This window comes from Protopterus annectens, chromosome 13.part0, assembly GCF_019279795.1.
Source record: "Protopterus annectens isolate FY-2018-M chromosome 13.part0, PAN1.0, whole genome shotgun sequence".
NCBI classification, from domain to species: domain Eukaryota; kingdom Metazoa; phylum Chordata; order Ceratodontiformes; family Protopteridae; genus Protopterus; species Protopterus annectens.
In genome coordinates this window covers 1209352629-1209367146 of record NC_056747.1, presented here as the reverse complement: position 1 = coordinate 1209367146, position 14518 = coordinate 1209352629, and the positions used below count along the sequence as shown (strand labels likewise).

The following is a 14518-nucleotide window of genomic DNA, read 5'->3' as shown; positions in this document are numbered from 1 at the left end:
TCTATTGTAGAGTTTATTAATGGCAGGGGACCACCAGATTGGCTTCCTTTTTTTGGAGAAGAGCATCTTTGTTCTGTTGGGTAAGGCTAGTTCCATGCATCTATGTACGTGTTCTTACAGTGCACTGGTGTATGATTTGGCGGTTATGCATCTATTTTCCATTGACATGGGTGTTGTGAAGTTAGTCACCTCTGTTTTTAGGAGCCCAAAGTCAGCTTCGGAGAAGTTTTTCCTGATGGTTACCTTTGTGGGGGGTGTGTGGGTAAGATGTGGATTTCCATGGTGATTAGTTTGTGGTCGGATCTAACCAGGGAGGAACTGACTAGTGGTATAGAGCAATGGTTTCCCATGTTAGTAATAACCAGGTCAAAGATGTTGCTTCCTCTAGTGGGGGTAAGAATGAGCTGGTCCAGGGCATTGGAACTGATGAATTCCAGGAAGCGTTGGGCCATTGTATTGGTGCATGAGTAGTTTTCTCAGTTGATGGAGGGGTAGTTGAAGTCACCTAGTATGAGAGTGTTGGGTTGGACCCTAATAGTTCCCAGGGTGCTTAGGAACGTGGAGTGAGAGTCTTGGGACATGCTTGGGGACCTATAGCAGTCTACGACCTGAATCACCGTCTTATCCAATGTTAGTTGCACCTGAAGTATCTCAGATGCGTTATGCTGGGCTACTAGTCTGGAGGTGTGCATATCCTTTATGACTATGGAGACACCACCACCTTTTTAGCCTCGGTTCATGTTCTGGGGCCAAAAGGTGCAGAATGAGTTATAGCCTGTTAGTGCAGGGGTGCTTTCTGTTGCTTTAAGTCAGGTCTCCGTTACAGCACAAATGTTGATGGTTTCCATTTTGAGGAGTGCTTCGAGCAAATGCATCTTGAGATTCAGACTTCTAACGTTGAGCAGCAAGACCCTCAGACTGCATTTATTTATAGCTGTTACGGTGGTAATTTGGTCTTTGGAATATCGCTTAAAAAGGCACTATAGGGGTGGCAAGAGCCTTAGCCAGTATCCAGAAACCCAGGGGTGACAGATGCAGGCCATCTCTGGCAAAGCATTGAGGTCTGTCAATCATGTTATCCCAAGCAGACAGATACTGGATTCCCTTACAATGACACCAGAAACTTAACCAATTATTGAAGTCAGTCATTTTCTGCTTGTACTGCAGTATCATTCTGAGCGATGGTAGGATGCTGCTCAGGGCTAGGGTCATACCTGCCGGGGCCACATAATCCGAGAGCTCCTCCATGTCTCTTTTCATGTAGCCCAGGGAGGTGCGTCTCAGGTCATTCACACCCACATGGACAGTGACAGAGTCATACTTGTACTTGTTGTGGAGTGACCTGAGTGTGTGCATTATGTGTCAGATTCTGGCACCTGGTAGACAGCTGACTGTTACATTTTCCTTATTCAACCTAGTGAGTAGGACATCAGTGTGCCTCATTATCGAGTCACCTATGATTAGTGTATTGGGCAAGCTGTTTTGCCTTAGGTGCTTAGGTTGAGGGCACATTGTGTAGGTGAACTATGTGTCTTGTGGTTTGTGCTGTGTTGTGGTGGTCGAGTGCATTTCTGCCTAGGAGGTCTCTGCTGCTTAGATTTCTATTGAGAGCCTCCGCGAAGTTGGGTGTGTGGTTTGTGTTTTTATGTGAGAGCTGTGATGGTGGGTGTTCTGGAGGGCTATGTGTTGCATGTGGTGTGGTGCAGGTGTTGACCTTCTCCTCTTGACCAGCTATTCCGTCTTGGCTTGAGAGTGCATGGCTTCCAATTTGGATATATAAGTGCATCTCTCATAAGTCTGAGTGTTGTGAGGTAAGAGGAGAGGGTTGCCTGTGTACATGAGGCAGTTGATACACTGCCTCAGAATGCCCAAGTTCACCAGGTTAATAGGAGAAAGCATAGGGAACTGACCTTTAGACATGCCAGGAGGGATGGTCATTATTACTAAGTATTGGAGCGGTTTCCTTATATATTGCTTTTACAGGAGAAATGTCACTCAAGGTGTCTGAGTCTGTAGTTTCTCCAAAATTTAGACACAGGTGAAACAAAGACATTTTTAAGCCCTCCCCTTGTCCTGAAGAGACTTAAACAAACAAGCAGCTGCTTCCCCAAACAAAAGTTTATTATCCAGAGGAGCATCCATCAACTTAGCCTTAATACCTCTTCAGTACTAAACCAAAAGCAGCAGCCCTAGAAGAGGCATCCGCTGCATCATAACTATATTTGATAGAATAACGAAGGACAGGAAGACCCTAGCAAGGAAAGAGCAGAAGATTTACTCTCAGAGTCTGGAAGATCAGAAAAAAAGCTGACAAGCCTGAGAAAGGAAAGCCAACACATACCTAGATATACGAGTCTGATAATTAATAGTCCTAAAAGCTAGAGTTTCTTACCCAGCCTGTCCACGGTTCTGCTCTCCTTGTCAGAAGGCAGTAACTTGGACGAAGAAAGCAATTGAGACGGCTTATCAGACGCTACAGACACCACAGAGGGGTCAGCAGCAGAACATTTGAGCAAAAAGGAACAAAACTCAGGCACCCTATAAAATCTATAAGACTTCTTGGGAGCAGGGGGCAGAGAATCAGGTGCTTTAGAGGCATTTTTAAAAAACATCTAGTAAAGCAGCCAAGACAGGAAACCTGGGCACAATCCCACTTAAAAAATCCATCATCCTAGAGATTGTGTTCCAAAGGAAATTTCCTCAGAAGGAGTATCTGGACTATTAGATTCCTCCTCCTCAGACCCATAGTCTAAAGGAGAAGGAATCTGGGTACAATAAGTAAGGGATTCTTCATCAGAATCCAACTCTTCCTCAGAAGAATTCAATTCCCTGGGCCTTTTAGGTGAAAAAGAGGACCAAGGAGGAGCAGGAACCGAAACCCCTTGAGGAGGCCTTAATGACAGTATAGCATTAAATAACCCCTGAGAAAAGACCTGCCACTCACTTTGTGGATCCCTAGGAGCAGAAGAAACATGTTTAGTTTTCTGTTTCTTTTTTAAGGGGATGTCTGTCCTAGAAAACTGTGAAGGCCCTGACTCAGGACGGCATTCCACAACTGTAGTAGGAACTTCTTCCCTAAGAAGAAACTGTGGAACCCCTAGACCCCCTCAGAAACAATCAACCGTGGTTCCCCCTGAATGCCCAAAATGGACACCTGCAAAGCCTCATTGGACGTGCTGCCCACAAGATCCTCGCCGGCCTCCAACCCGGACGCAGGAGAGGAATCTGACAACACAACCAGGTGAGTCTCCAGATTTGTAATAATCTTGGGAGAAACCCCCGGCAGAGGCTGGACAGCAGAAGATTCCAGTCTTACCTTTTTCACCTTCTTCTTCCCTGACTGCTGACCCTCCGGGCAGGAAGTTCCATCCATAGTATCTTTAGCAAGAAGCTTAAAGCTTAAGACAATGGTTCTCAAGATAAAATGAAAGGGAAGAAAGCCTATTATGAAGGGTTTTTGGGACAAATTGACAAGACATAAGGTCGCGATAAGCTCCTAGTCAAAAAAGGCACTTATTGTGGTGGTCTTTATCAGGAATCTGTCTCCCACACTGGCATTTACCCTTTCTGGATGACATTAACCCCCCCCCCTCCAAACAGCACAAAAAAACCAAGAAAAGAACAGAAACCCCATCTGGGTACTTATCTGCAATGGTGAAGACTTGAGCAAACAGAAGTAATCACTGGAATTCCAACAAACAGAAAAAAAAAATGGCAAAAAACGGATGGAGACAAACAGACCAATGGTTGAAAACAGCGTTCGGACTGGCAGCAAAGAAATTCTGAGGATAGTATGCCTGAACGTCACTTTTATGCCCTACCCTATGCGAGGAGTGTGTAGGTGATGTCCAGCGTACCTTAAAGCAATGGGAGACTAGCCAGATGATGGGCTTCACAGCAGGGAATCCCATAAGCTATGACTACGGCATCGGTGAATGTAAGGACATCTAGCATGACACAACAATCTTGAAGCTGTTTGGTTTTACACTGGCTGTCCTTTTCTCTTCCCTTCATAGGAGATAAATGACTGATCAACTTTCTCAACAGATTGAGTTCTCAGTAACCCCTATACATGAGGGATATAGGTTCATTGGTAAGTACTACGCTAGCTGCCATTATGGACCATTTTAAATCTAGCCAATCTCCCTTTTTGTGCTCAAATGAGCCTATGTCATTTATTCTGAGATTGGCCTTAACCTGTCCCATGGTCAATAATTATATATTACCCCTAATGAGAATAACTGGGATCATATCCTAAATAATTTGAGGGGACCCATTTGTGAATCCAGAGGTGATGCCAGGCTAAAAGTGAATGTTTGTGAAATGTGCATATGTGAGGCTGAATAAAGCAAAGTGTATTATTTTTATATGTTTTTTTCTCTTCTGTTCCTGGCATGTTAGTTTTGCAATGCATGTTCTAGTAAACACTTTTCTTTGCCCAGATGTTAATGGACAGAGTGAGGGGCTAGTTCCCAGACAGGATGGCACCTTCTTCTAAGATAACAAACAAGGATAAAATAGAATTAGACTGTAATGGTCATTGAAACCTTTTAAGACACAACTGGGATATGCAATTCAAGAAGAAACAGATTTGAAGATGATGTTTGAACAAACTCTGCCTGTTATGTTAGGTGCAGGGATAGCTGGTTTATGACCAGTCTCTATAGCAACAATGAAGTCACAAAATGTCTTTTGCATATAATTGTGACTTACTGAAAGGCTAAAAACCAAAGTAAGTGTGGAATTGCTCTGAGAATATCCTATCTATAAAAGTTAGCTATCTAGGAAACTTGATGTATGATAACTAGAGTTAAAATTTTCTGAAGGCATTCTATCTATGTTTACTGCACTTTAATTTTCCTTCTGTGCCAACCCAGATATAATTTATTCTGTATTTGTGCTACTGTCTTTATTATTTAAGTAAAATCCATTTTAACTATCTTTAAGCTATTGTGGCTGGTATTTATTAATTACAAGTGTATTTATGCACTGTCGCTTAGCTGAGAAGAGGGTAACCATTTACACTGAGGAATAACAAACTGTAAGGGCCATGTCCCAAAGACTGCTTTGGCCAACTACCTGTGAAAAAGATACCAATTAGCAAAATCAGAGCATACAGGTAACTGGAAGTCTTTGACTTTCATCAGAGTTGTGGTAGTACTACCAGGCCCAGTAAGTAAGCTGTGTGGAAATGGAGAATGCAACAGCCATCCCTGGAAATTGTGTGTATGTGTATATGTGAAAAATAATACTTTGTGTGAAAGGCAGTTACCATGGATAGAGAAGCACTGGGGGGCGTTGGTTCATACAGAGAGCAGTGTGGCTCTGAAAATGAACAGTGTACTGTCTAATTTGGGTCTGCATGTTGAGTACCTATACCCAGGGCAGTAGCACAGTTCCCCCTCTATGCTCTTAGTTCCAATGTTGTATTTTGTGGATTATTCATTGAAAAAGACTGAGTAACAGCATCAGCATCACATCTGGTGGCAGGGTTGTCACCAGTTCTTCACATTTAGTGGCAGTGGTGGACATGTGTCAATCCCACCATGCATGGGATAAAGCATTTAGGAACTGGCTCTATTCATTAGTAGTACTAATGCATAGAGCAGTCGTGGGATAAATTTTCTGCTTAGCCTGCAACAAATGAAGGAGTTAGCCCTAGAATTTAAGGAAAGGGGATATAATGAACAAATGATAGTAGAGATTATGAATACAGTAATTACACAAAGGGGACAAGTTGCTCCCCCTTATTCTAGTGAATCTGGTATGGTTGAAATAGTGAGGGAAAAGAATTCCTCTAATGAGGCTAAAATACGATATACTTATGACATAAGAACCAGGGAAGTGCAAAAAATAATAAAGAGAAATTAGAATATTCTGACCTCCATGCCTGAATTAAGGAGCTTAGTAGATGAAACACCAAGGTTTGCTTACAGAAATTGTTTGAATTTGAAAAGGAGGTTATGTATAAAGATTTTAAGATGGTTGATGTAAATAAAAGTCTAAGTAGCACTGGGACATTTCCATGCTGCAACTGTAGCGGTTGTAAAGACATTGTATCTGACTCCTACACATCCAATAACAAACAAAATGTATGAATTTTCCTGTCAAGCTATTTGTAACACCACTTTTGTGGTATATTTAGGAACATGTTGCAAATGTACTTGCTTTTACATAGGTAAATGTAGTCGAAAACTTAAATATCGTATTATAGAGCATAAATCAGACATACGTAGATGTACTGGAACAAATGCTTTGGCAAAACAGGTATTAGATATGGATGTAACTCACAAGTTTAAATTTAGGGTCATGGATGTTGTTTATAAGAATATTAGAGGAGGTAATATGAATAATCTTCTGGAAACAAGGGAATATAATTGGATATTGAGGCTACAGGCTGATGTGCCCCTGGATTAAACAATGCTGTTAGTATTAAGCCTATTTTAGTTAAAAAAGCAAATGCAGTGCCACTGATGAAATAGGTATTTGTTACTGAATTTTTACAAAACTTTCTGTATGTTTTTTAATACGTTCAAAACAGTCTTCGATTTGATTTGATTTTATCATTGCATGATTGGTTGACTGTGTCATGTGCTCATCTGATTTTAATATAAAATTGAATTTTGTCAATTGTTTGTTAGCACTGATGAAGGGTAGAACCCAAAAGCTTTGCGTATTATGTAATAAATATTGAGCGTGTCTATTCCGGGATTGTTTGTTTCTTATTGGTTTAGTTTATTCCATTCTAGTTAACCGCAGTATTTCTATATATTCTGATACATTTTCTGTTTCCCATCCATAGATCCAAGTTGTGCTTAAATATGGACAGGGAGGTACTTTGCTTAATGTGGATGGGGAGTCTGTTCCAGAGCAGCAGTATCCTCTGCAAAATATACCTGTCCCTCCAAAACATTCTTTTGGTATTGCAGAAGAGGTTTAGATCCTTAGAGTGAGTATTTCTGATGCCATTGGACTTGCTGAAGTGCAGTAAATCCATCAGTATTGAGTCACAAGATGTGTTGTATGCCACACACAGGTCACCTCTTAGCAGTCTGTAGGATACCAAGTATAATGATAGAGCTTTGAGTCAGTCCATGTATGACATGTTTTTTAGGCCTTGCATCCTTTTAGTAAGGTATCTTTGTGGGTATTCCAGTTGTTACATGCGTCTGAACAGATACATACCAAAGGGTGCATTATATTCAATGACTGGTCTGGTGAGGGCTAAGTTAAGGGTGGACAATGACATCCCCAGAGCTAGACACACTCTCTTTGTTTATAAGCTGTGCAATATAAAAAAGAACTTTCTTACAGCAAATGGGCAGATGTTGGTCAAAAGTTAATTCACTATCCACATAGGTTCCCAAATCCCAAACAACTGAGTCAGCTCTTACGGGCTTATTGTCAATGCGGTAGTTCTCTGTGGTAGATGACTTCCCAAAGGATATAATAATGCACTTTCTGACATTTAGTTTTCGGTCCAAGATTTTAGTACCAGTTATTTATTTGGGACAAAGATTCCAGCAGGATGGCTATGTCATTTGGGGATTCAATAATTGCTCCAAGCTTGCAGTCATCTGCAAACTTAGTTAGCCACAGCCCTTTGGTATTGGCATTTACTTCAGAAAAGTAGATGCCAAACAAGAGGAGTCCCAGCATAGAAACCTGGGGGACTCAACTGGTAACTGGTCTCTTTGTGGAAGCAACTTCCCCTATTTTGATTTTCTATATCCTATCTGTGAGTCAGTTGCCAATCCAGCAGGTGACATAGGGGTTTATTCACAGTTTACTTAGCTTTGCTACTATGCCTGAGTGAGGAATGTTGTCAAAAGCTTTGACCAGATCAAGGTATGCGGTAAATACTGCTTTGCTTTCATCCATTGCTTTGGAGAAATTTTCTAAAAAATCCACCAGGATGAGTAAGCATGACCTGCCCTTGATGAATCCAAACTGAGACATCCAGTGTTTAGAGGTTATCTTTGTTCTGATTAATTAGTTCCATGATAAGTCTTTTTATGGCTTTTCATACAAGTCTGGCCAGACTTATTAGTGTACAAATGTCGAAGTCTGTGGAAGATTCTCCCTTATGCAGGGGAATGACTGTAGCTGTTCTCCTTTCACTTTGAACAAAACCTGTATAGAGGTTGAGACTGAACAGTGTTAATAAGGGTGTGGTTAAATCATGCTTCATGCTATTTAATATGTATCCAGGGATATTGTCAGGACCCATCGATGCAATACTTTTAGCTTTTAATAGCACTTTTAGGATTTGTTCTTGTGTGATAGCTAGAGTCGAGCCAGTTTCAGGTATATCTTGAGGGAAAGACGGAGGGAAGAAAGGGGAAAAGTTAGAGCTAAATTTATTAGCCAGTAGGTTCACTATAGCTTCAGCTCCAGTGTACGTTACATTATTCACAATCAGCTCAGAACATTGTTGTGTTGTGCTTTTGAGATTACAAACATAACCGAAAATAATGAGGTAGGGCTGACTCTCCATAAGAGCTTGTAACTCAGATACTCTCATAGCACAAGTCAGAGCAATCAGTAAAACAGTCTTCCATGTTAAGAACTTTAAATCAACCTTATGTGCTGGTTCAAATGGAAGAAGAGTTAGCTTTTCAAGCACAAAGTTAAGGCCCCAAGGAGGAACCTCTTGTTTTCTAGGTGGGAGGATATGTAAAACCCCTTTCAAAAACTGCTTGACTTGAGGATGGCTATAAAGGGGGGGGATCTAAGAGCAGACAAGCAGAAATGGCTGACAGATTAACATTGACAGAGGAGAAAGAAAGCCTAGTGAACAGTATCTCACAGAAATATTTTTTTATGCTATTTGTTGTTTGTATTTGTATTTGATTGTTTATGTCTAGGAGCTTATCTCCCCGGGCCTCTACTGAAAATGGACATATATCCAGTTAGACTAGCCCGGTCAACAAATGTAAAATAAAATAAATAAAAATAAAATAAGAACTAGAATCAACTGGGCCTTAAATGGGTCTTAGTCTTGGAATGGCACTGACATGAAAATCTTTTCTAGTTACACATATATGATTTTCTAGTAGCATGTTTTTTAAGCTCTTTAGCCTTATTCAGTATCTTCTGCACATTTTGAGAAAAAAGGCAAGTAAACAGTGAAGTGAAGAGTTTTCAGGTGGCTGGGGTGGATCAAACAACCCCAGTCCTTCATGAGTAAATCCAGTCTGTGTGGAAGCCTGTGGTAGTTGCAGTTGGACAGTTTCAGAAGAAGGGAGAGCCACTGCTGCTGAGCCAAAATAGATCACCACCACAATCTTTGGGGAGTCTTTCTCAATGTTTAGAAGAACCTTTGAGATCAATGGAAAGGGTGGAAAAGCATAGAATATTTCCATCCATGGGAATAAATCAGCATCTGACATCTAGGCCTATTTGCATGGAATTCCAAGCAGAATTTCTTTAGTTGTCTGTTTTGAGAGAAGGCAAACAGATCTACATGAGGTATTCCTACAGCAGGATCAATTCTTGAGAAAGCTAGTGTGAAGTTTGCATTTGTGAGGATCAGTCCTGTCCCTGCTTAGCTTGTATGCTATAATTTTTTTTCTCTGACAAAATGTATAAAGCTTAAAGATTTAAAACTGAGCTGAGTTGTTACCTCCAAAGTTGCTTGTGATAAAATGTATTAACAGTGTTTCCTGCTGTACAGAAAAGAAATGTATATCCATTATGTTAACCTTTTAAATGTATACATTGTCACAACATATACTGGAAGATAAGAGGTTAATCCACATCCACCTGACTTTGAAAAATATTCTTGAAATTAAATTACTTTATGGGTTAAGCCATAAAGATGTTATCCCACAGTTTTGAAGGGAGTCAGATATGCAATGTCTGTGCTAGAGAATAGTTTGTAGCTCATGTAGGAAGAATGGAATAGTTTTATTGTTTTATGGCTTCCAAATCTTCCTGATGCTGTAACAAATCTTAGAAAAGCTACAGATATGTATGATAGCACATAGGTGCTAAACCCTAGCAGCTTCTAGTGCTGGTAATAGTGTGGGAACCAGAAGTCAGATGACCAGATGTATGTGATGTCATTCTGTACAGAAATAATGTTTCACTATTAGAGGAGACTGAAGTGTCATGGGGTAGTCTGTTCTTGGAAACCTGACTAGAAAGACCCTCACCCACATCATCTTGCCTTGCAATAGTACTAAACTAGGGAACAGTAATTCTTTTAGCCAATCAGGAATAGATAGTGAGATTAGCTAAATACTGTTTTTCTGTATTTGTGTGAAACTTTCCATTGGTGCTATTTTTATTATTTCCTGTGACTTAAACTCTTGTGTTTACTGTAAATAAATAGTTCTTATTTTCATGTTCTTTTATTATTTATTATTAAATATAACTTAAACTTTTCATTGTGGCTGGTCCATTTTAGAAAATATTTAAGTTTTGAGAGCATTTACATATGTTTATTTGGTGATAATTCTGGCCACTCCTGAAAGCCTTGCTGCTTGGTCATCATTACCATTTGTATTAATATTAACGTCACGCAGCATAATGAATACCCTTTTGAAAGCCTTATAGTAACTGGCTGGTGGCAGTAAATCTACCTTATAGTCTGGGCAAAGTTGGCAGAGTGGGTAATCTGTGCCAGCCTTTCATAAGTCATCTTTTAAAACTAGTTTTACATTGAAAGCTTGTGATGGGACAAGAGGTAACGGGGTCTGAAGGGAGAGACTGCCAGGGTGGATGAGAGCAGTCATTCTGACTTTTTGAACTGTCCTTGATTTTGAAAGGCTTTCCCTTTCTTTTAGGAGACTCCTTGCTGTTACTTTTTAAACTACTGTTTGTTTTCACCTTGCTGTTTAAAGTGATGTTTTGAAAATAAAAGCACCTAAGGTGAAGGGAGAATTTTATTTGCATTAAAAAAGGAAGGTGTGAAGACTTGGGTGACCCACTGAAACAACTTTCCCCTCTCATGAAATAGTTTAAGAACGTCAGCTATGGAAGGGCCAAAGATAACATCCTTGTCCAGGGGGAAGAGCTTAAAATCTCAGACTTAACATCTTCAGAAAGATTTGCAGAATGTAGCCTAACTCCTCTCATGACTGATTCAGAAGCAACAGAAACGGGAGTTCAAGATGGCCGCTGTTCTGTGTGCACTGCAAGCACCTAGCTCTCTGAAATACCCTGGATTATAATAAACCCAGAAGACACCGCAGACTAAAAAACAAATAAATACGACTGAATATCTATTACAAACAACAAACAGCATTCAAAAGAAGGGTAAAAAAGCAACACCTTCCTTTTAAAACTAAGATTCTAGAAATCATCTATAGCCATGTGGTGCTGTGGCCCTGCAGTCATACATAAAGTCTGCAAAACTTACCTAAAAGCAAGATGTCAAAAGAAGAAAATAATATAGAGACTTTAACAACTAAAACCAAATTTTCGATACTAGCCTCACCAGACGAAGACACAACTCCAAAAAGACAGAGGACAAATAAGCAATCTGACAATTCCAAGCCTGCAAATAAAACCAAGTCAGAACAGCCAGCTAGCCTGGATGATACAAAAACAGCTTTACTGCCCATTCAACAAGCAATACAGGACTTATCCACACAGTTTCAAACATTTGGAGACTCATTTAATCAAATTCTAACCAGAATTGAAAAATCTGACGCACAAATATTAGAAAATGAAATAAAATTAGACTCTATATCTCAGAGAACTGATTCCCATGACAAAGAGCTGCAAAGTCTACAAGCAAAAATAATAGATTTAAAAGCAAGAGCTCGGAGAAACAATATTATCATAAGGGGAATCCCTGAAACTGTGTCAGACATTGATCTAATACCAACTATCAAGCTCATACTAAAATCTTTACTAGATGATTCTGAAGCAACACAACAAATAATAATAGAGAAAACCCACAGAGCTCTGAGAGAAGTTCAATCATCCTTGAGACCAAGACCTGTGTATGCCAAAATCTTAAACTATCAAGATGTAAATAAAATGCTCTTTGCAGAAAAGAAGAAAGGGACACTCACCTGGAATAATAGGGGAATTTCCTTTGCTCAAGATCTGCCTATTCAGATAAGGCAAGCAAGGCAACTTCTATCTCCATACTGCAAGTTTCTGATAGAAAAGAAAATAAAGTTCCAGATGAAATACCCAAGCCTTCTAATTTTCAATGTAAAAGATGTTAAATACACGATTGCTAACCCCAAGGAAGCAAAAGAGACTTTCCTGTCAGTTTTCAAGCAGATTCCACCTCCAGAAACTAAATAAAATGCCTGAAAATTAAAAATGACCCTTGAGTAAAAATCAGACCGATTTGTGAGGGTTTTTGATGGGATACACACCCTGAGCGCTTCCCCTTGCTGCCTAGGCCCTTAAATCAACGATGGGAGCCACGAGGAACACAGGAAAAGGAAATGAAAACCAGGTAGGAATTAAAATTCAACTGCTGTTTCCAATGCGCGTAATATAAGGTGACACCATTTCCCAGGAAACTGGTATGTTAAAACAGCCCCCCTTCGAGCTCAAAATCTTCACTATAAAACCAAAACGACCTAAAAGGAAGGTACAGCAAGACCAAGAAGTGATTTCTGAGTCAAAATCACAAAAATTGACATAAAATAATTAATAAGACAATAACTGACTGAAAGATGACTAGTAAAGCCTGCAAACATGACTTTGAAGAATCAGAAGAATAAGGTACTGTTTTACCAAAACAAAATTGTGACTTTGATTCTCCAATACAAGCTTATTGTAAAGAATCCAGCCTTAATTTCTGGATGTGAGTCTGGTAGAACCAGACCAAGTAAATTGTTCTTGATTGAAATAATAATTTTTAACTGGAATAACTGCAGGAATGAGAGTTTAAGCAGTTTAGAGGAGAGGAATTATATGTCAATTTGAATATAACCTAATTGACTGCAGAAGTTATAAATATCTAAACAAGCAAGTCTTAGCAGTATATATACCTGCCTAAGCGTGCAATCTTTTTTATTTTATTTTTTTCCCTCATATACCCACTTCTATTTAGATGCCAATAATGCAATCTGAGTTTGTTATAGATTGCTACAGAAGAATGCCTGAACATAGAAGCTGGGTAATTTATAAATATAAGAAGAGGGAAGGTAAGAGAACTATATGGAGAAGGATCATTTAAATATGACACGTCTGGCTTAAAAATCTAGGTTACATTGTTGTATATTTTGCCATATCCTATTGAGAATTTGATCATTAACATGTTGTTTAAAAACGCACTTTTAGGAGGAATAGATCATAAACTTATAAGCTGTATGTCTTGTACTCTAACTGCTGCACTCTAATGGTATAATAGTTTAAAGGTTGATACTAGGGATATGACGCAGCAGTGTTTTTTTTGTAGAGAACTAGTCTGTTAAGCTTTGTCTGTATTGTATTTAGTAACATAAGGGGGATACCATGTCACAAACTTATACGTAAAGAAAAAACACAATTTAATACTAGTGGGAATCTTATGGTACATACTAAAATCACATTGTATTCCCCCGTTTATTCCTGGTCCAGGGGTATAGTGGGTAGGCACAGTGTAGGGACGGGAATAGTTAGATGCTTTCCAATGACACACTGTAACAACACATACAAAAACCATAAATCTAAATTAACATACAGATCAGTTAAAACAAGCATATCTATCACATAAATGGGGGAAATTGAAACGTGGAACGTTAAAGGACTACAAAATAAAGAAAAAAGGAAACTACTTTTGCATTTAGCCCTGAAAACCAAAACTAATCTCATCTTAATACAAGAAACACATTTAACTTCAGAGCAATGGACAGGTATTGGGAAAAAAAGTGGAGAAGACAAATTATAGCTTCTGGGGACAACACTAATAGTGCTGGGGTGGCCATAATAATTAAAAAACATTTTCAGGATAAAATATTTGAAACTAAGGCTGACAAAGAGGGAAGGTGGTGCTATGTAACATTTACTAACATGGTATTTCCAAAACCCATAATGGTGTTAAATGTGTATGCACCTTGTAGCAACCAACATCTCTTTTTCATGTCACTGTACCCAATTCTGAACAACTAGAAGATCATTATCTAATAATTGGTGGTGACTGGAACACATATCAAAACCCAGGAAAGGATAAATCGAACCCGACCAAACTACATAATACAAGCTACAATAACTTTAAATGAACTTAAACAAGACTTCAAACTATATGACCCCTTTAAATATGAGGATAAAGATAACAAAACTGGGAATTACACATTCTACTCTCAATGCCATAAAATGTGGGCAAGAATAGACTTCTTTTTAATCTCAGACATACTCATTAACATGGTCCCTGCAATAGTCATACACACTAGATTTCTGTCGGATCATTCCAAAGTTACATTGAGTATCAACTGGGACAAAAAAAAAGTTTTTTAAACAATAGAGCTAATAACTGGTCATTAAATCCTAATCTGCACTTCAAAACAGATGTAGTAAATGAGATTGAGGATATATTAAAAACATCCCTTGTAAATATCTTCAA

The 14518-nt window shown here is 39.1% G+C and overlaps 1 protein-coding gene across 2 annotated transcripts in view; it reads right to left on the bottom strand.

The window, feature by feature from the left end:
- Positions 1-14518, bottom strand: part of MARCHF10 (membrane associated ring-CH-type finger 10) — a 564123-nt gene that overhangs the window by 494825 nt on the left and 54780 nt on the right. Inside the window, exon 1 of one of the 2 annotated variants that reach the window (XM_044055214.1) lies at positions 12027-12151. The exons of the other annotated variant lie outside the window; for it this stretch is intronic. The gene's annotated coding sequence lies outside the window, so the exon portion shown is untranslated. Of the gene's footprint in view, positions 1-12026; positions 12152-14518 lie in introns of those variants that run through there. 2 annotated transcript variants of the gene reach the window in all.